At 39.8% G+C, this 23306-nt stretch overlaps 2 long non-coding RNA genes across 2 annotated transcripts in view; one reads left to right on the top strand and one right to left on the bottom strand.

Annotated features, from left to right (window-relative positions):
• LOC145444270 (uncharacterized) overlaps window positions 1-23306 on the top strand; it is a 244724-nt gene that overhangs the window by 109413 nt on the left and 112005 nt on the right. Inside the window, exon 2 of the long non-coding RNA XR_013916644.1 lies at window positions 22103-23300. This is a non-coding gene — a long non-coding RNA (uncharacterized LOC145444270). The remainder of the gene's footprint in view (window positions 1-22102; window positions 23301-23306) is intronic.
• Window positions 1186-22108, bottom strand: LOC145444272 (uncharacterized). Its single transcript, XR_013916646.1, has 2 exons — window positions 21411-22108; window positions 1186-1649 (listed from the first exon to the last, which is right to left on the bottom strand). It is a non-coding gene; the product is annotated as an uncharacterized LOC145444272 (long non-coding RNA).

Genomic DNA, 23306 nt, shown 5'->3' with positions numbered 1-23306 from the left:
GACATAGGCGTACTCTAAACACATTACACACTATAGTATCCGGCAATCTCGGACAGAGGCAAACCTGGTCGGTATAGGGTGGGCCGCATGGGTGTCGAACCCTTTTGTTATTCATGGCCGCATGACGTGAGCGGACAATCGTTTGGGGGACCCCGCATCACCGCACTTGTGGTTTCTGTACCTTGCTTGTGAAATTCCTTGCCTACCAATGAATGTTTTCAATTGTGGAAGCCCCGTCGCAGACTTAGGGCGATGCCTTTCACTTGCGGCGTCAACATTAGTGCGTATCGTCATCCTTCTCCGTTCTACATAGATTTTCTTAGGTATAGCGTTTCAGATAACAACGAAATCTATAAATTTACGTGGGCTGCAAAAACCACAAGCAATTGAAAAAACACCAGAACCCAAAAACCAACTAAGTTCAGTATAGCTTTTCGTTACACTCACGGCGATAGTATCGAATTTTAATCAATACCAGTGACAGGTAGGGTTGCAATTAAATGAAATGGTGTTAAACAATGTTTTAAATCGAGACAATATTGCGTTTTTTCAAGTTGTATAATTATGCCATAATTGTGTAAATAGTTTCCAAAAAACATGTAGTATGAACGACAATTTACACCCGATATAGCCGACGTTGCGACATGTAGGCCTAATGGTTGGAACCCCGAAATAGTCGGCTCGCGAGGTAATTCTCGAAATTAGGTATGACATCAGCTAAAATTACAAGGCCAAACAAAATCAGATGAGCCTGACCGTGAAGTTTGATGATGGGGCATTGGGCATTGGCGTAACCAGGGGCCGGCCACATTTATCGCAGATCTTCGTATGTGGCCATAAAGTAGAATATTTCGTAGCAGATTTATTTGAATTGAATTATTTCTTGTCACTTCGCTTGATTTATTGTCACTCGATTTCTTGCATTTGGTATTGGAGCCCCACTCCTAAAAATTAAAAAATACGCGTAATTTACAAAATTGAGTCCAACTATATTCGCAATTAGCAGATAACGTGTCGTCCAACATGCTTCGCTTGCTCGCTCGCTACGAGAACGTCGGCGATGAAACCTTTGCACAAAATGATAGACGCGTGTTCGCCGAAATCTTCGATATTGCCGTGTCCAAACGACGAGTAATCCTGTCCTTGCCAAATGAGCCCAGTGGTATACAGAGGTAACGCCAAATATACGCAAGTAACATATTTGTTGATCGAATTCTTTCATTAACATAGAAAAGATTTCGCGCTTCACGCGACCAGGACATGAATGCTCTTGCTCACTGCACAGTTGCACACGGAGTTTTCATGACATAATTGTTATCAATTTTAAAGCGTAGTAATATAAGTCTCGTTTTCAACGTTGCTTAATTCGGTTCGCTCCTATCGGACGACTAAAAACAGGCCAGCAACATTCAAGTGGCCCGCGCAATGGTTCGTAATTCTCGTGTGGCCCGATTGGAAACCTACTTCGTCAAACGAGCTATATTAGCCCTATATATTTTCAATTGTCAATGTCAATCGACTATGAGGTCGCGATTGAATATTCGTGACGTCATGGCTTTGACAAAAACATTAAATAACATGGTTTAAACGACCCCCCAGAATCTCTTTTCTACGATGGGTTATTTCCAGGGCTGGGCAAAATCGAGTACCTGAGTGATTTGATTCTGAATCACATGATATGTTTCGAGTCGAGTCGAGTAATCGAGTATCACTGTATCACTCGTTATGACGCCATAACAGAATGCAATATGTCACAGTTCAAATATGTACCTTTTATACGACCACAACGAATATAATGCCTGTTATCCATCACTAGGGCTGGGTAAATTCGAGTACCTGAGTGATTCGATTCTGAATCACGTATTAGGCTTCTAGTCGAGTCGAGTATTCGAGTATCACTCACTATGACGTCACAACAGAATATACTATGTCAAAGTTCAAATAGGTACCTTTTATGGCACCACAAAGAGCATAAGGCCTGTTATCCGCCACATTAAAGATACTTCGGTATTTTTTCGACGTAACCGTATCTTTGTACTATATAAATTTCGTATCCCACGATATGGTATATCATACGTCCTCCTTTAGGAGCATTTGTCCTCCTTCTGGTTTTTGAAAATGTCGTCCGAAGACGCCTAAATGTCCTCCATTTCGGCAATTCGTCCTCCTTTACAGCTTTTACAGCTAAGATATTGGAGAGATTCGGGTGAAAATGGGCATAAATGACGCTAAATAAGAAATTCGTTGTTTGATCGAAAGTGATGATCTTTTTTTAGTCAACACCACCAATTTTAAGTAAAAAGTGCGTAAATCACGAAAGTGATGACCTTTTTTTAGTCAACTCCACAAATTTTTTAGAAAAAATAGCGAAATCGGCTGATGTCAGTTTTGATCAACTAACTTTTCGGATTTTGTAAAAGTGTCCTCATTTCCCGATTCCAAAATATGGTAACCGTACGATACGGCCAATCAAGGTTTCAAGGCTTCAACAGTGAAAATTATTATCGAAACTATAATCCTCATCGATAAATTAACTTTCAGTGGCGCGGAGCGTATAATTTCAGTATTCGAAAAAAATCGTCTTTCACTATTCGACTATTAAAATTAATACTCGATTCAGATCCGAGTATTCTAATCATGGTGCCCACCCCTAGTTATTTCAACACTCTATTTTATGTATAATATTCAAAAAACACTCAAACATACTGCTATGTTCTTGATCTTGTTTGAACAATAACTCAATGCGACGAGGTTGCAATATGAAATCAGTATATTATCAGCAGTATAACTTAACGGCAGCGACACGATCCAGAGTTCAGTTAAATGAAAAGACGACGAGACAACAGAACACAGGGTATAAATACAAGCACGACACACGAGGAAATAATGATTGGCTGTAATTATTAATCCAATAGAACGAAAGAGTTGTACGACACTAAAACGTAAATGCACGAACATAACACATACTATTTCTGTAGCGAACCAAGTCCGGTGTGGATTACGCGACTCACGAAGGAGCCGGAGACTCGTCTATTTAATTATGAATATATTACTATTAATTATTATTCATTGTTTATCCTTTCTCGACCCATGTGATCAGGTGCCGGTAGACATGATGGACGGGGTGTTATCGCAAATTCAGTGCACTTGATCAATGGTTACGCATCTTCGGGTGGAGCCACTATTATTATTGCTGTACTTTGTTCCTTGTTTTTATTTCTTGACCTCGCGTCAGGATGTCGTTATAGAGTCAAAAGATATTGACACCTTCCAAACGTACCAGAAACAAACTAAAAAGACAGCCTGTTTCTTGAGACGAACACGATTCGGAATTTGTATTTCGAGCATCATTTTCTCCTGCGGGTCACATTTGTTCAATGTGGAACAGTTTACAAGGGCATTGCTATTCGCCGCCGGTCATTTAGGCGCTTATGGACAATGGTCATATACATACCGAAGGTTTCACCCAACGTACGATCGGCGGCGACATATAGCGTAGAGCAGGGGTTCTCAACTTCGCATGCACAACGGGCCGCATTTTGCCCGCAAAAGACGCTGCGGGCCGCTAAACATTATTACCATGCATTTGTGAGCTTCTATCAAATTTAGGCTACTGGAGCCTATTTATTAGTCGTATACGGGCGTCTAGTCCATTTTTAGGCATTTCAAAGCATTAATGGTCACTTGGACAGCGTTCTTAAGTTTTCAATCGCTGTTTTTTGTTAGAATATGTATCTTCCGGCGTCGCAAGTAAATCACTGCATGGAGCGTGCATTGCATTCATTTCCAAGTCGGTATATGTACCTTATTATTATTATTACACATGGTATTACTGTGACGCTTATCGCCGTTTAGGCCTTGTGCGTCACAACACAGGCACTTTTTTGTTACAACAGAAGCCATTATCACTTTGAGCTCTCAGTGAAATGAGAAGAAGTCTGGCGTTTCGGGGTCATTTCAGAGCAAACCAATTAACCAATGTCCTTTCCTTCCATGGCTGGAGCCTTCCACCAATAGTTACAGAAGTCAACTTTGTCAAGTTGATGTTTTTCGCTGGTCACCTCCCCACGTTTGCCATGCCAGCATTGCTTCTGCAAATACTTACTTACGTAGTCAATTACTTACGTATATGTGAGTGATACATCAGTTTATTGCGTGTATATTTAGCTCTATATTCGTTCATCGGTTCAGAAGCAATGACCAATCAATCTGTATTTCAGACAGCTAGCAAAATGCACCAAGAAAATTAGCTATGCAATGTCTGTGAAGTCGGTGGATTCGTCCAATGCTATAGGCTAAAGTAGTATACACGGCAACGTGTTTCAAAACATGCGATAAAATGTCGACTGGCTACTCTTCTGGTCACGGTTGAATCGGACAACTTTAGCTTCAAATTTTGTCAGGTAATGTTGTCCCTGCTGCTAAGCAGTGTTCCCTCTAATTTTTGACGAGTCTGCGCACACTCACCAACTTACTGCGCAGACCCTTGGAGAACCGTGCGTAAAGACTATAAAAAGGTTATCATTTCGGATTTTTGTGCGCAACTTAGATTTTCTGTGCGCACATATCGTGTCAGCACTGCGCATTTGCGCACGTGCCCAGCTTGGAAGAAACATTGCTTCTAAGTCCCGGAAACAGCGAATATTCGCACAGTATGTTAAAGTATTAGTGAAATCACACCTTCTCTATCAGATGTCTTGGGTTTAGCGATATTCCAAAGTGTCTGTAACGCAGTGTTGGGATCAAGTCACTACCTTCGAGTCACGAGTCATCTCGAGTCATTGCAGATTTTGACTCGAGTCAAGTCAAGTCAATCGATTTTCAAAGGTGACTCGAGTCAAGTCAAGTCACTTGTTTTTTGGAGGTGACTCGAGTCAAGTCGAGTCAAGTCAAGTCAAGTCACGAGTCAAGTCACAATTCAAGTCAAATTAAATTTTTAAACCATGAATGAGGATTCAATGTCATTACATTTTGCACACAACTGTGAAAGACAAATTGATTGATCATTTATCTTGAATCAAATACCGAATGTCTAGTTAAATATACATGCAAAAAGACGTTGTATCCCTCACGCACACGTAGACGTAGAACTGCTAATAAAATACGTGAGTAACTGTACGCTACAGTACGTTATTATCAGCCAAAATATTGGACCTAATGCTAAGATTTGAGAAGTTGCAACAAAATGATAAGGTACGATAGCCTATAGCCTATACACTACCCATCTACACATCCGTGAGAATATAAACGCCCAAACTATATTTGTTCGATTTGAATCATACAAGAGGGTTGGTAAATGTGATCACTGCGCAAATTAAGCATTGAACCGTCTACGAAACAGAGACACATTGCTATTTGGATTAATCTTCTACTACTACTTCGACAACGTTAGCTGTGATCGTCTAGTTTGTGGTCAATTTATTTGTGATCTAACAATGGATGATATTGTAACGTAGAATCAGTGAATGACTGGTTGCTCTCACAAGTGACACCGGCGTATATCGAACAATCCGAACATAAACAAGATACAGTGATTTATTCGGCACCGTTTACTTGATGACTTGAAATTGACTCGTAAATTTTACTCCGAGTCACGAGTCAACGCACATTTTTGAAGCTCCGAGTCAAGTCAAGTCAAGTCATTTTTCCAAAGTGACTCGAGTCAAGTCAAGTCATACGAAAAAGTTGACTCGAGTCTGACTCGAGTCAAGTCATGACTCGAGTCATCCCAACACTGCTGTAACGTCGTCGGCAATTTTAATAATTCCTCGAACTACGGATTACTGGGCTTGACGCCTAGGTAGTAACGTTAGTAGTTATATAGATCGGTCAACCGGTGGCAGGGGTTCTTATGGGCGGGGTCGCATGCTAACGAGAAACCGGGGGTGGCATGCTAACGTTTTCGTCTTATGGCGGGGGTGGCATGCTAACGTTTTCGTCTTATGGGCGGGGTCGCATGCTAACGCGAAACCGGGGGTGGCATGCTAACGTTTTCGTCTTATGGCGGGGGTGGCATGCTAACGTTTTCGTCTTATGGCGGGGGTGGCATGCTAACGTTTTCGGGTATAGGCGGCGGTCCCATGCTAACGTGAAAACTCGTGGTGACATGCTAATGTTTTTTGGTATACGTGCGGCGACATGCTAACGACGATAAATGTGTCTGTCATGTATTCTTACGGGATCTGTGGTGACTCGCCATGTGTTCTTATGGGTGCGGTCGTGATTCGCACTTTCAGGCATCTCTCGCGCGGTGTTGAATATGTACGAGTCACCAACAATAACCGCACAAACGGAAACGTGGCTTGTAAGAGGATTAAGCAGTGCGTGCGACCTATATTTCGAATGACCTGCGCGCTGAATTATTTCTCGTCCAGTCGCTACTATCGATTATTACACTAGACCGGTCAGTGTGAAATAGTTTGATTGTAAATTATGATATATGATGTCGTAGTTTAGTCGTGTCAAATGACCGATCGTGTTCTCTTTCCTCGCTGTTGATTGCTACCTGAATAATACTTTCGGCTTATTCGCTGTTTCGCACCTACAGAATAGTCTGCTGTTCACAGTCACAACTTCATCGCGATAGCACAATTTTCACACCTCGATCAGTAGAACAACACCGCACTAACCCAGTTGTCGAATCACATAGGTCATACATTTTACGCGAAATGAAATATTGTATTGTGGTATACAAATATGCAAACTATTCTTTCAATTCAACAAGTCTAGTTAACGAATCGATTTTCAAGCTGCCGACACAGTTTTTAACACGAGTGAGTTGATATTTCTTCCCGGATACGAGCGAGGCTTTGTTCCATTGGTCCAAAACCACCTCGCCAGTATCATCCTTCAATGTAAAACTGTATAATTTCAACTCCTTTCCGGCGCCAGAATTGACCATCTTCTCCTCTCGAGAAACACAAGTAGCGGCGATCGAGACGTATTCATCTTTATTTCCGTATACCGATTCACAGGTCAATAATGGGTATTCTTCAGTCGTATGTCTCGATTTTCCATGCAGAGTTACTGACGAAGCCCGACCAAGTAATAGAGCGGGTTTTCCAGTAAATTTATCAATTTGAACCCAACCGGATTTGACCATGAGTTTTTTTCGTTTGGTGAATGCTTTCTCAATGTTCCCGAACAAATCACGATTGAAACACGTGAAAGATATCTCTTCGTTATTGCCGTCGATGAATATACCTTTGAGATATTGGCTACCGCCACCTCTTTTGAGTGATGAGACGAATTTGACGCCGACGTGAAAATTTGAAGTTGCTCCGACTTGCATAGTGTTGACGCTGTTCGATGTCATATCGTTTGATAAAGTGGGAGTCATCAGTGTAACTCACTACACAAATCAAGTTGAATCGTATTTGAATGTATTGATTCGACCCAACTCAAATCCTATTAACGCGATCTGTTGAATCGAACGTAACCTGAATATTACTGACGCCAACATTCACCCTCATCGGATCATTCACACATTCCACGCCGCTGTTTTAACACTTATAGAATCAATACCAACTATCTCTGACCCGATAATATTCAATCATTTTGGTAATTTGCCAACTTTAAATCCATTCGCGGGATGTACTAAAGGTAAATCCAAATAATCCAGAATGAAATATTTGGACTTTGACATTGTGTGAATTGAAATAGGATTGACAAACATGACTACCAACTTTGATCCAGCCACATTTCAAGATCATACTTTGAACCAAGTAATGTAACATTACAACTCTATTCACGATCCTGCTTTCCGTTTGTCAAAGAGATATTTTAACATCTTACCATACTCAAAAGAATTATTCACAACATTAACAATTGTTAAAAATCTAGTTTTCACTTACTTGATTATATCATTACAACTCACAAATTTGAATTAATTCATCCTGGTTGTATTCGTATGCTCTATCTTTTTATTCAATTGTAAAGGTTGTTACTATTCTGAAGACAAAGTATTTACTAATCGGCGCATATACGATTTGACTTGGACATATTATATTTTGAGTATACGAGATTTGAATGTCTGAACAATAACTGAGAATTAATTTATCACAAAGAAATCCGTATATTACAGCGTAAAAGATATTGGGGTGTCAGCAACTCTGTACGATCGTAGTTACAACCACATTAACTAATCTACCCAGGCAACTCGTCATGATCATTCCTGAAATCAACACAAACACGACCACTGACTTGAGTTAACCGCGAAACACCATCAAGTTTTAAATCCGCTTGCAGCTGACGGATTATTCGAATGCATCGATGGGGAATATTATTGTCGTCGGTATTGTTACTTCAACAAATTACACCGACTGCGAAAGTTAATATCGAATGGTAAGACTTGATCACATATTTGTTGATCACAGACATGACGAAAAAAAAAAACATTACCGAGATTTTATAAACTAGTCATATTACTCTACACATCTATCAATATCAAAATGCGAGTCATCCAATTTTTCTACTAAAGTAACATTGCACTTTCGGATTCGAATTCGGTATAGTCATACAAATTGTATTAAATCCAACATCAAAACAAAAGGAATTTTTTTTTTAGTTTATTGAAATCAAATCATTCGTCTTCGACTTGTGCTTTTCTAGATTACCCGCGACAATTCGTTTCGAGTGAGTTGTAACCAAAGTCAAGATATCTTTGTGTCCACAGATATGGAAGATGAATATAGCTAACACAATCACGAATCGACGTTTCAGAGTATTTCACGGGTGTATTAAACTTGTTAGTGTCACCTATCTAAAAGTACGCACGCGTTCGATTTCCATACCGACTGTTGCGATGTTTAGGATTCACTTACAATAACCACGGGTGAGGATTTAACATCAATGTCGTTACTGTCGGAATTTGCGACAGAGAATTGAAACATATGCACTTTACAGAGTGTGAAAATATCACTTTGAGTATCGAGTACCGTTCGAAGCTAGCGATCAATTCTTAATCATTTCAGTAACTCCCCATTGTGCGTGCTAAATGTAAAATATCGCGAGGTTATACACTCTAAGACTTTGATTATTGTAAAAGTAAATTGTGATATGTTTGTTAGATGCATCCAATTCAACTAGAAGTGTCTAGTATCCAACACTCGTAATATCAAAAAAGTACTTGCTACACTGTAATTCACTTAACGTGTTTTGCATTGTTGTTCATTTGTAGTATTGATTGTTTTTGAACCTCCAAATAATAATTCCCGACATGAAACCAAACCGCTGAAGTCGTTACCATCACAACGAAACAATTTGTACGATGTTTGCCAAATGTATCCTATAGTTAGGTGTACTAGAATCACTGGTCCAACACATACACCGACAATGCAATCGAAATTTTCCCCCATTGTCATTCGTCAAAGTAAAGGTCGTCACAATACTCAACCCATAAAAGATCTTACTTGTATGTGATTGAATCGCAGGTAATTAACCCACTAAATCAAACCATAAGGAAATTTCACTCACTCATCGGATATGAAACCGCGTCACTTAATCGGCGTAGATCGCTTTACTAAATGCAAATCATACCTGACCAACAGAAAACAATTTTCACTCACCTTGTAATGAAACCAAGTGGTGGGCCTTCGTTCAATATTTTGTCTGTGTCAAATACTTTGCAATAAACACACACACTGGAGTGGTTGAGCTTTACATCATCAAGCTGTCATCTGTAAATCGAGATCACATCCGACTTGTAACTGTATCGTTTACCTAACCGAGTTGTATGCACAGTTTGATATTTAGCGATTGCAGAACATACCATTTCGAAATACTGCGTTGATCTCAATTCCTTTGTCGTGATAATCGAAGTATATTTGTTTCGATTTCATAAAAACCAACTTTTCTATGACATGATAAATTTTTGAAAAGTTATACTTAGAAGGTTGGTGCATATCGCGAAAAATAATATACCACCCATATTGATATTGCTACTCCATTGATCGGTATTTTCACGCGAGTCGATTTTCAAATGAGTAAAATTTATTACATGAGTTTCTCCGCTTAATGTAAATGAAAACTCAGTCGTCTTTTAACATCACAAAGACATTGATAAAAAGTAAGCAATCAAACACAACACTTTGTACGACACTAATTATTGTTCCACACATCTCATTTCATACTAAGTGTATACGAAAGATATTCATGTTACACGAAAATATTCGCTCATGCTACAAACCTGTACAATGATTGGTGGTGTAAGGCCAGCACAATTGTGGTATCCATACGAGTTTAGTTAACACAATTTACGACACCGAGGTCGCCCCATCTTTCGTAAGACAACAAACCAAGGCTTCAGGATATGTCCATGTCATAACAATAAATCAGCTACTCCAACAACAGAGTACATATGTTTTCTAGCACAGTGCTTACATCTTACACACAAATCAACCCACTTTGCTAACGAAAAGTGCTGAGTCATCACAACAATACAACTAAAACATACTATCATACAAAATGGCCGTTATAGTTTGCTCACCAACGATACATCGTACAAGTAGCAAGTCTCGAGAATCCAGTTATTCAAAAAACGTGAAAGTGTTTCTACGCCAAGTCGGTATGTTGACGAAAGCATATATTGTAATATCATGATCGATTTACATTCGTTGGTCACAAAATGTCACTACTCTAAATAATTATTTTTCACTCAAAACCTACTTGTCACCATTCGTTTCATCAAGCACGAGTTCAAGAAACCTGCTACGACATGAATTGTTATTTTTATGTTGTGTAAATAGGTAATAATTAATTTTAGTAACACTATATCAACATCATCGAGTTGCGCGAATAGATTTACATGTGGTCTTGTGGTTTTAATCGAAGTATACAGCACGGTCTAATGTAGAGTCATCTCTACTGTACAGCAACTCGGTAATCGAAATGCATTAAAATTTAAACAACGATCTTGTTTCGTCGCACCAAAAACATGTTTACTATCGCGATACTCTGCACAGGTCGTGTAAATCCTTTTCACACTCGTAATAGTATACCAACAACTACCGGTGACAACGTTCAACAATACCAACGACACTAAAAAAACGATACCTGCCCAAATAAAATTACCATTTTCACCTGGAGGTCGGTCGTTACCCGAGTAGAAATACCATTGGCCTTTGGAGATTTATCGTTTACCCAGTGTAACAAACCCCTTATCCTTTGGAAATCTATTTTTTCTCTGGGTAACAAACCTTTTTCACTTGGAAATCTATTTTTTCTCTGGGTAACAAACCTTTTTCACTTGGAAATATATTTTTTCTCTGGGTAACAAACCTTTTTCACTTGGAAATATATTTTTTCCCCGGGTAATAAACCTTTTTCCCTGAGCAACAAACCATTTTCACTTGGTGGTCCATCGTTTACCCGAGTAAAAATATCATTTTCTTTTGGAGATCCGGCGTTTACCCAGTGTAACAATACATTTTCACTTGGAAAAATACTTTTACCTAGAGTAACTAATCATTTTCTCCTGGGTAACAAACCCTTTTCGTCTGGAAACTATCATTTACCTGAGTACCAATACAGTTTTCACTTGGAAATCTACCTTCCCCCTGGGTAACAATATCATTTTCGTTTTGAAAACTGACAACCACACCGGACAATTTGATATTTTTGTATATTGTTACAACGGGCAGCGACAAAATATACACCAACAACGACTCCGATACATTTGTCTAATCAAATATTCACTTGCTCTGATGCATCCCATCAAAATCATTGGTTACTCACATACAATAACAATGAGCTGTTGTACATCGACATGTATGTTTTCGGAATTGGTGAATAAAGGGGTTTCCGATATGTCCGTGATGTCCGGGTTCGTGCTTTGGATTTTCCAGAGTCAAAATGCCTGAATAAAACACCTCCTCGACTTTGGTAGCTGGTTGATACACGGATAATGGTATTCGGAAAACGGATGAATTTATGTTCCCCATCGCGCCAACAACTCCGGGTTACTTGTGAGTTTCCTCGGGTCTGTTTACTATATTGTGTCTTTACTGGTCAATACATGTCGCTCCAGTCAGCTGAAACCGGATCACTAATACGAGAAAGTGTGTGGGGGCCTGATCCGGATATTCACTCATGAACCAACGACCGATATTCAAGTAAACATGTTACAGACAGTGTTTTGTCTCCATGAAAAATACCAACCATCACATACAAGTAACGTCGCGATTGTTCACAAGTATTCGCGTAAACGAGGTGTACAAACAATGTGTCGGTGTACAAACATCATGGAAAACAAATTCATGTTCTCAAGTCTCATCATGTGACGACTCTGTACATTCAATGTGGGCATAGATGACACACGACATGACACAATTGACAGCGCATTATGCCTGTTGATATATTCTCAGTCAAATATGCGAACCATACACAATCATATACCCTGATTTTCGCTGAATATCCACAACACCAACAAATCTGTACATTTCTTTTCCCTCAACCTTGACGATAGAGTTGTCCTCCCAATGTATCAATCGAGTGTATGGTTCATCAGGTGTAAAATCCAAATCAAATGTCACCAAGGTATCGTTTTTCATTTTTAATATTTCCACTACCGCATCTTGCCTGTGTCGTAAAACCACGGTGTGGGGCCAGAGGAATCTATGGACAGTTACGCGTAGTCCCATATTTACTCGTGGATATGGTTAGGTTACGACAACGTTTTCTCAATGGTCTGTGTGGGTGCACCGTTTCAATACGTAGCTGGATCAACTAGACCAAAAGTTTCCAACCGCGGTTTTTGTTGACCTGTAGAATTACGAGACAGCGCCCTCTTGTGGCGTGATTAACACGAAATCAGTCTTCGACTCGCAGAGATTCACCTTGGATTACATTATCAAATCGTAATCGAACTCGAGATTCACACACACACAGAGTCCATGTTTACGATTTCAATGCGGAGTCACTGCTCACGATGTTTATCTGTAGTCGTTATGTGGGAGTAGCGACATCTGACATATTCATCGCGTGAAAGATTGATAACGATGGTGATCGCCAAATACATTATGTCGGGTGAAACACTGCGGTCTCGGCGAAAAAGTTAGCAGGTTATGACCAACAATGCACAGGGATTAAGTGAGTTACGCAACACGATTATATCGAGGTCTTGATCACGATGCAAGTCTACCTGAGAATCCGAACAATCTTGCAAAATCAAGGTGTGAACCCGTGAAAGGGTTGTACTGGTGTGAGATTGATTTTTCACAAGTTGGGTGGAGGTTGGTTCATACTAAGACCATGTTACGTCCAAATATGGCTGCTTGCCTGTCCCCAAGTCATCTATGCCCACATTGAATGTACAGAGTCGTCACATGATGAGACTTGAGAACATGAATTTGTTTTCCATGATGTTTGTACACCGACACATTGTTTGTACACCTCGTTTACGCGAATACTTGTGAACAATCGCGACGTTACTTGTATGTGATGGTTGGTATTTTTCATGGAGACAAAACACTGTCTGTAACATGTTTACTTGAATATCGGTCGTTGGTTCATGAGTGAATATCCGGATCAGGCCCCCACACACTTTCTCGTATTAGTGATCCGGTTTCAGCTGACTGGAGCGACATGTATTGACCAGTAAAGACACAATATAGTAAACAGACCCGAGGAAACTCACAAGTAACCCGGAGTTGTTGGCGCGATGGGGAACATAAATTCATCCGTTTTCCGAATACCATTATCCGTGTATCAACCAGCTACCAAAGTCGAGGAGGTGTTTTATTCAGGCATTTTGACTCTGGAAAATCCAAAGCACGAACCCGGACATCACGGACATATCGGAAACCCCTTTATTCACCAATTCCGAAAACATACATGTCGATGTACAACAGCTCATTGTTATTGTATGTGAGTAACCAATGATTTTGATGGGATGCATCAGAGCAAGTGAATATTTGATTAGACAAATGTATCGGAGTCGTTGTTGGTGTATATTTTGTCGCTGCCCGTTGTAACAATATACAAAAATATCAAATTGTCCGGTGTGGTTGTCAGTTTTCAAAACGAAAATGATATTGTTACCCAGGGGGAAGGTAGATTTCCAAGTGAAAACTGTATTGGTACTCAGGTAAATGATAGTTTCCAGACGAAAAGGGTTTGTTACCCAGGAGAAAATGATTAGTTACTCTAGGTAAAAGTATTTTTCCAAGTGAAAATGTATTGTTACACTGGGTAAACGCCGGATCTCCAAAAGAAAATGATATTTTTACTCGGGTAAACGATGGACCACCAAGTGAAAATGGTTTGTTGCTCAGGGAAAAAGGTTTATTACCCGGGGAAAAAATATATTTCCAAGTGAAAAAGGTTTGTTACCCAGAGAAAAAATATATTTCCAAGTGAAAAAGGTTTGTTACCCAGAGAAAAAATAGATTTCCAAGTGAAAAAGGTTTGTTACCCAGAGAAAAAATAGATTTCCAAAGGATAAGGGGTTTGTTACACTGGGTAAACGATAAATCTCCAAAGGCCAATGGTATTTCTACTCGGGTAACGACCGACCTCCAGGTGAAAATGGTAATTTTATTTGGGCAGGTATCGTTTTTTTAGTGTCGTTGGTATTGTTGAACGTTGTCACCGGTAGTTGTTGGTATACTATTACGAGTGTGAAAAGGATTTACACGACCTGTGCAGAGTATCGCGATAGTAAACATGTTTTTGGTGCGACGAAACAAGATCGTTGTTTAAATTTTAATGCATTTCGATTACCGAGTTGCTGTACAGTAGAGATGACTCTACATTAGACCGTGCTGTATACTTCGATTAAAACCACAAGACCACATGTAAATCTATTCGCGCAACTCGATGATGTTGATATAGTGTTACTAAAATTAATTATTACCTATTTACACAACATAAAAATAACAATTCATGTCGTAGCAGGTTTCTTGAACTCGTGCTTGATGAAACGAATGGTGACAAGTAGGTTTTGAGTGAAAAATAATTATTTAGAGTAGTGACATTTTGTGACCAACGAATGTAAATCGATCATGATATTACAATATATGCTTTCGTCAACATACCGACTTGGCGTAGAAACACTTTCACGTTTTTTGAATAACTGGATTCTCGAGACTTGCTACTTGTACGATGTATCGTTGGTGAGCAAACTATAACGGCCATTTTGTATGATAGTATGTTTTAGTTGTATTGTTGTGATGACTCAGCACTTTTCGTTAGCAAAGTGGGTTGATTTGTGTGTAAGATGTAAGCACTGTGCTAGAAAACATATGTACTCTGTTGTTGGAGTAGCTGATTTATTGTTATGACATGGACATATCCTGAAGCCTTGGTTTGTTGTCTTACGAAAGATGGGGCGACCTCGGTGTCGTAAATTGTGTTAACTAAACTCGTATGGATACCACAATTGTGCTGGCCTTACACCACCAATCATTGTACAGGTTTGTAGCATGAGCGAATATTTTCGTGTAACATGAATATCTTTCGTATACACTTAGTATGAAATGAGATGTGTGGAACAATAATTAGTGTCGTACAAAGTGTTGTGTTTGATTGCTTACTTTTTATCAATGTCTTTGTGATGTTAAAAGACGACTGAGTTTTCATTTACATTAAGCGGAGAAACTCATGTAATAAATTTTACTCATTTGAAAATCGACTCGCGTGAAAATACCGATCAATGGAGTAGCAATATCAATATGGGTGGTATATTATTTTTCGCGATATGCACCAACCTTCTAAGTATAACTTTTCAAAAATTTATCATGTCATAGAAAAGTTGGTTTTTATGAAATCGAAACAAATATACTTCGATTATCACGACAAAGGAATTGAGATCAACGCAGTATTTCGAAATGGTATGTTCTGCAATCGCTAAATATCAAACTGTGCATACAACTCGGTTAGGTAAACGATACAGTTACAAGTCGGATGTGATCTCGATTTACAGATGACAGCTTGATGATGTAAAGCTCAACCACTCCAGTGTGTGTGTTTATTGCAAAGTATTTGACACAGACAAAATATTGAACGAAGGCCCACCACTTGGTTTCATTACAAGGTGAGTGAAAATTGTTTTCTGTTGGTCAGGTATGATTTGCATTTAGTAAAGCGATCTACGCCGATTAAGTGACGCGGTTTCATATCCGATGAGTGAGTGAAATTTCCTTATGGTTTGATTTAGTGGGTTAATTACCTGCGATTCAATCACATACAAGTAAGATCTTTTATGGGTTGAGTATTGTGACGACCTTTACTTTGACGAATGACAATGGGGGAAAATTTCGATTGCATTGTCGGTGTATGTGTTGGACCAGTGATTCTAGTACACCTAACTATAGGATACATTTGGCAAACATCGTACAAATTGTTTCGTTGTGATGGTAACGACTTCAGCGGTTTGGTTTCATGTCGGGAATTATTATTTGGAGGTTCAAAAACAATCAATACTACAAATGAACAACAATGCAAAACACGTTAAGTGAATTACAGTGTAGCAAGTACTTTTTTGATATTACGAGTGTTGGATACTAGACACTTCTAGTTGAATTGGATGCATCTAACAAACATATCACAATTTACTTTTACAATAATCAAAGTCTTAGAGTGTATAACCTCGCGATATTTTACATTTAGCACGCACAATGGGGAGTTACTGAAATGATTAAGAATTGATCGCTAGCTTCGAACGGTACTCGATACTCAAAGTGATATTTTCACACTCTGTAAAGTGCATATGTTTCAATTCTCTGTCGCAAATTCCGACAGTAACGACATTGATGTTAAATCCTCACCCGTGGTTATTGTAAGTGAATCCTAAACATCGCAACAGTCGGTATGGAAATCGAACGCGTGCGTACTTTTAGATAGGTGACACTAACAAGTTTAATACACCCGTGAAATACTCTGAAACGTCGATTCGTGATTGTGTTAGCTATATTCATCTTCCATATCTGTGGACACAAAGATATCTTGACTTTGGTTACAACTCACTCGAAACGAATTGTCGCGGGTAATCTAGAAAAGCACAAGTCGAAGACGAATGATTTGATTTCAATAAACTAAAAAAAAAATTCCTTTTGTTTTGATGTTGGATTTAATACAATTTGTATGACTATACCGAATTCGAATCCGAAAGTGCAATGTTACTTTAGTAGAAAAATTGGATGACTCGCATTTTGATATTGATAGATGTGTAGAGTAATATGACTAGTTTATAAAATCTCGGTAATGTTTTTTTTTTTCGTCATGTCTGTGATCAACAAATATGTGATCAAGTCTTACCATTCGATATTAACTTTCGCAGTCGGTGTAATTTGTTGAAGTAACAATACCGACGACAATAATATTCCCCATCGATGCATTCGAATAATCCGTCAGCTGCAAGCGGATTTAAAACTTGATGGTGTTTCGCGGTTAACTCAAGTCAGTGGTCGTGTTTGTGTTGATTTCAGGAATGATCATGACGAGTTGCCTGGGTAGATTAGTTAATGTGGTTGTAACTACGATCGTACAGAGTTGCTGACACCCCAATATCTTTTACGCTGTAATATACGGATTTCTTTGTGATAAATTAATTCTCAGTTATTGTTCAGACATTCAAATCTCGTATACTCAAAATATAATATGTCCAAGTCAAATCGTATATGCGCCGATTAGTAAATACTTTGTCTTCAGAATAGTAACAACCTTTACAATTGAATAAAAAGATAGAGCATACGAATACAACCAGGATGAATTAATTCAAATTTGTGAGTTGTAATGATATAATCAAGTAAGTGAAAACTAGATTTTTAACAATTGTTAATGTTGTGAATAATTCTTTTGAGTATGGTAAGATGTTAAAATATCTCTTTGACAAACGGAAAGCAGGATCGTGAATAGAGTTGTAATGTTACATTACTTGGTTCAAAGTATGATCTTGAAATGTGGCTGGATCAAAGTTGGTAGTCATGTTTGTCAATCCTATTTCAATTCACACAATGTCAAAGTCCAAATATTTCATTCTGGATTATTTGGATTTACCTTTAGTACATCCCGCGAATGGATTTAAAGTTGGCAAATTACCAAAATGATTGAATATTATCGGGTCAGAGATAGTTGGTATTGATTCTATAAGTGTTAAAACAGCGGCGTGGAATGTGTGAATGATCCGATGAGGGTGAATGTTGGCGTCAGTAATATTCAGGTTACGTTCGATTCAACAGATCGCGTTAATAGGATTTGAGTTGGGTCGAATCAATACATTCAAATACGATTCAACTTGATTTGTGTAGTGAGTTACACTGATGACTCCCACTTTATCAAACGATATGACATCGAACAGCGTCAACACTATGCAAGTCGGAGCAACTTCAAATTTTCACGTCGGCGTCAAATTCGTCTCATCACTCAAAAGAGGTGGCGGTAGCCAATATCTCAAAGGTATATTCATCGACGGCAATAACGAAGAGATATCTTTCACGTGTTTCAATCGTGATTTGTTCGGGAACATTGAGAAAGCATTCACCAAACGAAAAAAACTCATGGTCAAATCCGGTTGGGTTCAAATTGATAAATTTACTGGAAAACCCGCTCTATTACTTGGTCGGGCTTCGTCAGTAACTCTGCATGGAAAATCGAGACATACGACTGAAGAATACCCATTATTGACCTGTGAATCGGTATACGGAAATAAAGATGAATACGTCTCGATCGCCGCTACTTGTGTTTCTCGAGAGGAGAAGATGGTCAATTCTGGCGCCGGAAAGGAGTTGAAATTATACAGTTTTACATTGAAGGATGATACTGGCGAGGTGGTTTTGGACCAATGGAACAAAGCCTCGCTCGTATCCGGGAAGAAATATCAACTCACTCGTGTTAAAAACTGTGTCGGCAGCTTGAAAATCGATTCGTTAACTAGACTTGTTGAATTGAAAGAATAGTTTGCATATTTGTATACCACAATACAATATTTCATTTCGCGTAAAATGTATGACCTATGTGATTCGACAACTGGGTTAGTGCGGTGTTGTTCTACTGATCGAGGTGTGAAAATTGTGCTATCGCGATGAAGTTGTGACTGTGAACAGCAGACTATTCTGTAGGTGCGAAACAGCGAATAAGCCGAAAGTATTATTCAGGTAGCAATCAACAGCGAGGAAAGAGAACACGATCGGTCATTTGACACGACTAAACTACGACATCATATATCATAATTTACAATCAAACTATTTCACACTGACCGGTCTAGTGTAATAATCGATAGTAGCGACTGGACGAGAAATAATTCAGCGCGCAGGTCATTCGAAATATAGGTCGCACGCACTGCTTAATCCTCTTACAAGCCACGTTTCCGTTTGTGCGGTTATTGTTGGTGACTCGTACATATTCAACACCGCGCGAGAGATGCCTGAAAGTGCGAATCACGACCGCACCCATAAGAACACATGGCGAGTCACCACAGATCCCGTAAGAATACATGACAGACACATTTATCGTCGTTAGCATGTCGCCGCACGTATACCAAAAAACATTAGCATGTCACCACGAGTTTTCACGTTAGCATGGGACCGCCGCCTATACCCGAAAACGTTAGCATGCCACCCCCGCCATAAGACGAAAACGTTAGCATGCCACCCCCGCCATAAGACGAAAACGTTAGCATGCCACCCCCGGTTTCGCGTTAGCATGCGACCCCGCCCATAAGACGAAAACGTTAGCATGCCACCCCCGCCATAAGACGAAAACGTTAGCATGCCACCCCCGGTTTCTCGTTAGCATGCGACCCCGCCCATAAGAACCCCTGCCACCGGTTGACCGATCTATATAACTACTAACGTTTCCTCTAAGATCAGGTGATATGTAACCTAGAATAAACTTTGGTGGTATCGTTTTAAGCTTCTACGCTTCGTTACGACAATTGTTCTTCGACAAATATGACAAATGTAGGTTTTCCATTTATATATGAAAAAGCAAATTCATCAAATTCAAGCTGCACGCGTGCGCGGCCGCACACTGCTGACAAAGTCGCCACGCACAGAAAAAAGCCGAAGTGATGACCTTTCTTTCAGTCGTTACGCACGGTTGTCCAAGGGAGCGCGCGGTAAGTTGGTGAGTGCGCGCAGACTAGTGAAAATTAAAGGTCCATACCAATACTGATTCAGAAGCAGAACAATAACAAGCTAAACTCGAGAACATATCAAGAGACCAGAACACGTCAAAGAATGGGTATTCAAACGAAACAGCGACGATGCGATAAGAGAGCTAATTCGCTAAATTAATATGCAACAATGCTGGGCAAGCAGTAATTGCGTTCGTCATGAAAGATGCCGCGGGCCGCAAATCAGACATCTGCGGGCCGCATGCGGCCCGCGGGCCGCGGGTTGAGAACCCCTGGCGTAGAGGTATAATTCACAGCTATAACACCAATGGATTGCGGGCTGGAGGTCGACCCAAGTGTTGGAGGTTTAGCTAGGCTCCTCATCGCCATCTCATACGCGTAAGCGGTGTCTTATAAAAGCCTAGAAGTGGGCCGTGCTACAAGTCGGGAGCTACCTGGTGTAAATGACCATTGTACAAACACCATGAATACCACAAACAGCAAAAACACCTATGATCCCAGGTTTGATAATAAAGTATTCAAATTAAGAAGAAGCGCATGGATTTTGAGGTAACATTTCGGAATCATATACTACCGGTCCGACGCGGGAGCAATCTGAAGATTTTAATCCGGCCAGCGAAGCTAGTTGAGTTTGACACCGCTGCATAACATTTCTTTCTTCTCGTATCTCCCACATCCCCCTTGCCGAAATAACGGCAAAATCTTGGAATTCCGTCCTGCCATTTATACTTCTGTTTGACACCAACTAACGAATTTTCACCAAAGTACCAGAACGCAGGCACATACAGTCATTTTCGTATGTCACGAAACCTTAAACGTTATTGCTCAGTGGCGGCTCGTCCTATAGGGCAACTGGAGCATTGCCCCACCTAAAATTCTGTTCAATAACAATTCTTTACCATTTATAGACGCAGACCTATCTATATAAACCAAAATCACAGCGAAAATCGTATACTTCTTGTCCTTTCGCTTGTAAATGCCCATATATAGCGAAGTCTATGCGAAAATCAAATTCTCTTCTGTGTTTTCGCTTTGCGAATGCCTAGCCGGGGCTTGCCCCGGTAGCGCTCATAACAAGCTTTCACTGTCAAAACCGCGAATAATAAAGAAACGGTGATTTACTCTCTCCTATTCATAAAATTACCGAGCAACCGGGCACGATAGCTCTGTGCCCTTAAGGTGTGATGTAACAATCGTATCTACAGCTGAACTCTGTTACCGTCATATGCGTTTAGTCGACCTTTGTTGGTATAGGTCGATTTTAATGGGGTTTCACACCATGAAAACTCTTGAAACTTGTTATGTCATGTCGTGATTAGGGCTGGGCAAAATCGAGTACCTGAGTGATTCGATTCTGAATCACGTAATATGCTTCGAGTCGAGTCGAGTAATCGAGTATCACTCATTATGACGTCACAACAGGATGTACTATGTCGAAGTCCAAATATGAACCTTTTATGCCACCACAAAGAACGTAATGCCTGTTATCCATCACATTAAAGATACTTTGGTATTTTTTCGACCATACCGATTTCATTGCACTTCTTAACAATTTTGTTGGATGATAATGACTTCGGAAATGTGTTATTTCCAGTAACGTTCGTAGCTTTGAACTGTGCCTGGTATGCTCAAACACAGCCAATCAAGGTTTCACGGCTTCCTCAGTGGAAAATAGTATCAAAACTATAATTCTCGTCAGTAAATTAACTTTCAGTTGCGAGGACCGTATAATTTCAGTACTCGAAAACATCGTCTTTTACTACTCGACTCGAATCATTAAAATTACTACTCGATTCAGATTCGAGTACTCGAATCATTTTGCCCAGCCCTAGTCGTGATGGTGGTATTTAACACTGCCCCAAGTTTCAGGGTTTCTACTTAAAGTTTAGGGTAGTAATTCCGTTTCCGAAGTTGAGTGTGTGCTGATCCGTCATGTATCGCAAACAGATTTTACTCAAAAGCCGGTATTGGTATCCATTGGTTTTGACGGTGTTCAATACTGAGATCGGTTATGACATTTGGGACGGTAAGTCTTAATGTTAGTATCGAACGCTGTACCAAGTTTTAAGTTTGTCACTGAACTGTGTTAGTGGTAATTTCGTTTCCTAATTCGAGTGAGAGCTGACTCGTCATTTATCGCTAACAGATTATACGCAAAGCCGGTATTGGTCTCTATTGATTTTAACGATGCTCCTTACCTAGATCCGCCATAAGCTTTTGCACGGTATGTCTTGATTTTAGTATCGAACGCTGTGCCAAGTCTCAAGGTTGACACTCAATGATTAGGGCAGTAATTTCGTTATCAAGGTCGAGTATGGTAAAGATGTGCTCCGATCTGACACTTTAGCCTACAACACATTGCGGATTTCACGCAAAAGCCGGTGTATCTGCGGTAACGTTAAGTGAGATGATGATATCATTCTCAGTTTGCATTCAAATATTTACTTTGATCGTATATTCTCCAATGTCAATTTCACCGTGAAATTGTGGCCTTCAAGCCATTTGCGTACAACCCCTCGTCACTTGATCAGCCTATTCCTCAGTAAATTTTACGCAAAATTCGGTGTTGGTCTGTTCGCATTAATTTTGACAGTGTACCATACCGAAAAGGGCCATGAGGCCACTTCTCGATAATGTCATGTAACAGTGTACCAAGTTTAAGGCTTTCATCCACGTATTTATTCGGTAATATATTTTTCAAAGGCGATTTCGCAGCAGACCTATAAGACAGTAATAAAAACGTATGTGTCGTGTTACAGTCTCCAGTTTCAAGGCCAAAATCTCTTATGCTGTACCGAGACCAAATTTCCGAGGCTGCTATTCTTAGTCCTTTACAATGATGTTTTGGATTCAATAGAACAGGCCCAATCTATGAGATAACAATTGCGTATCTGTCCGAATTCGTTGACCTTTCCAATTAGGCTTACGCTATCTCTCGAGTTATAGTCATTTCCATTTCTGCAGATAATTAGTCAGGTCTAATGCGAACATGAACCGTGTTGAATCTTTGTTCCGTACGCCGTTTACGCAGTTACCACACTTCAAGTCACAGCTCACCAGCGGACCTCTCGTGGCACATACGTTAAAATCACTGTTGCCGGGAAATTCATGTTACCGTACCATCATTAAGTTACTTGTTTACGTTGGAAAACGCCATTGTGACGTCATCTTGATAAAAAGTCGCTTGCAGCCCTTGCCCCACCACCCGATATTGTCACGAGCCGCCACTGTTATT

The sequence above is a fragment of the Botryllus schlosseri genome, chromosome 8 (genome assembly GCF_051294905.1).
Source record: "Botryllus schlosseri isolate E-star chromosome 8, Bs_hap1, whole genome shotgun sequence".
NCBI lineage: Eukaryota > Metazoa > Chordata > Ascidiacea > Stolidobranchia > Styelidae > Botryllus > Botryllus schlosseri.
Note: the sequence above shows the minus strand (reverse complement) of the source record. Positions and strands in the feature narration are given on the sequence as shown.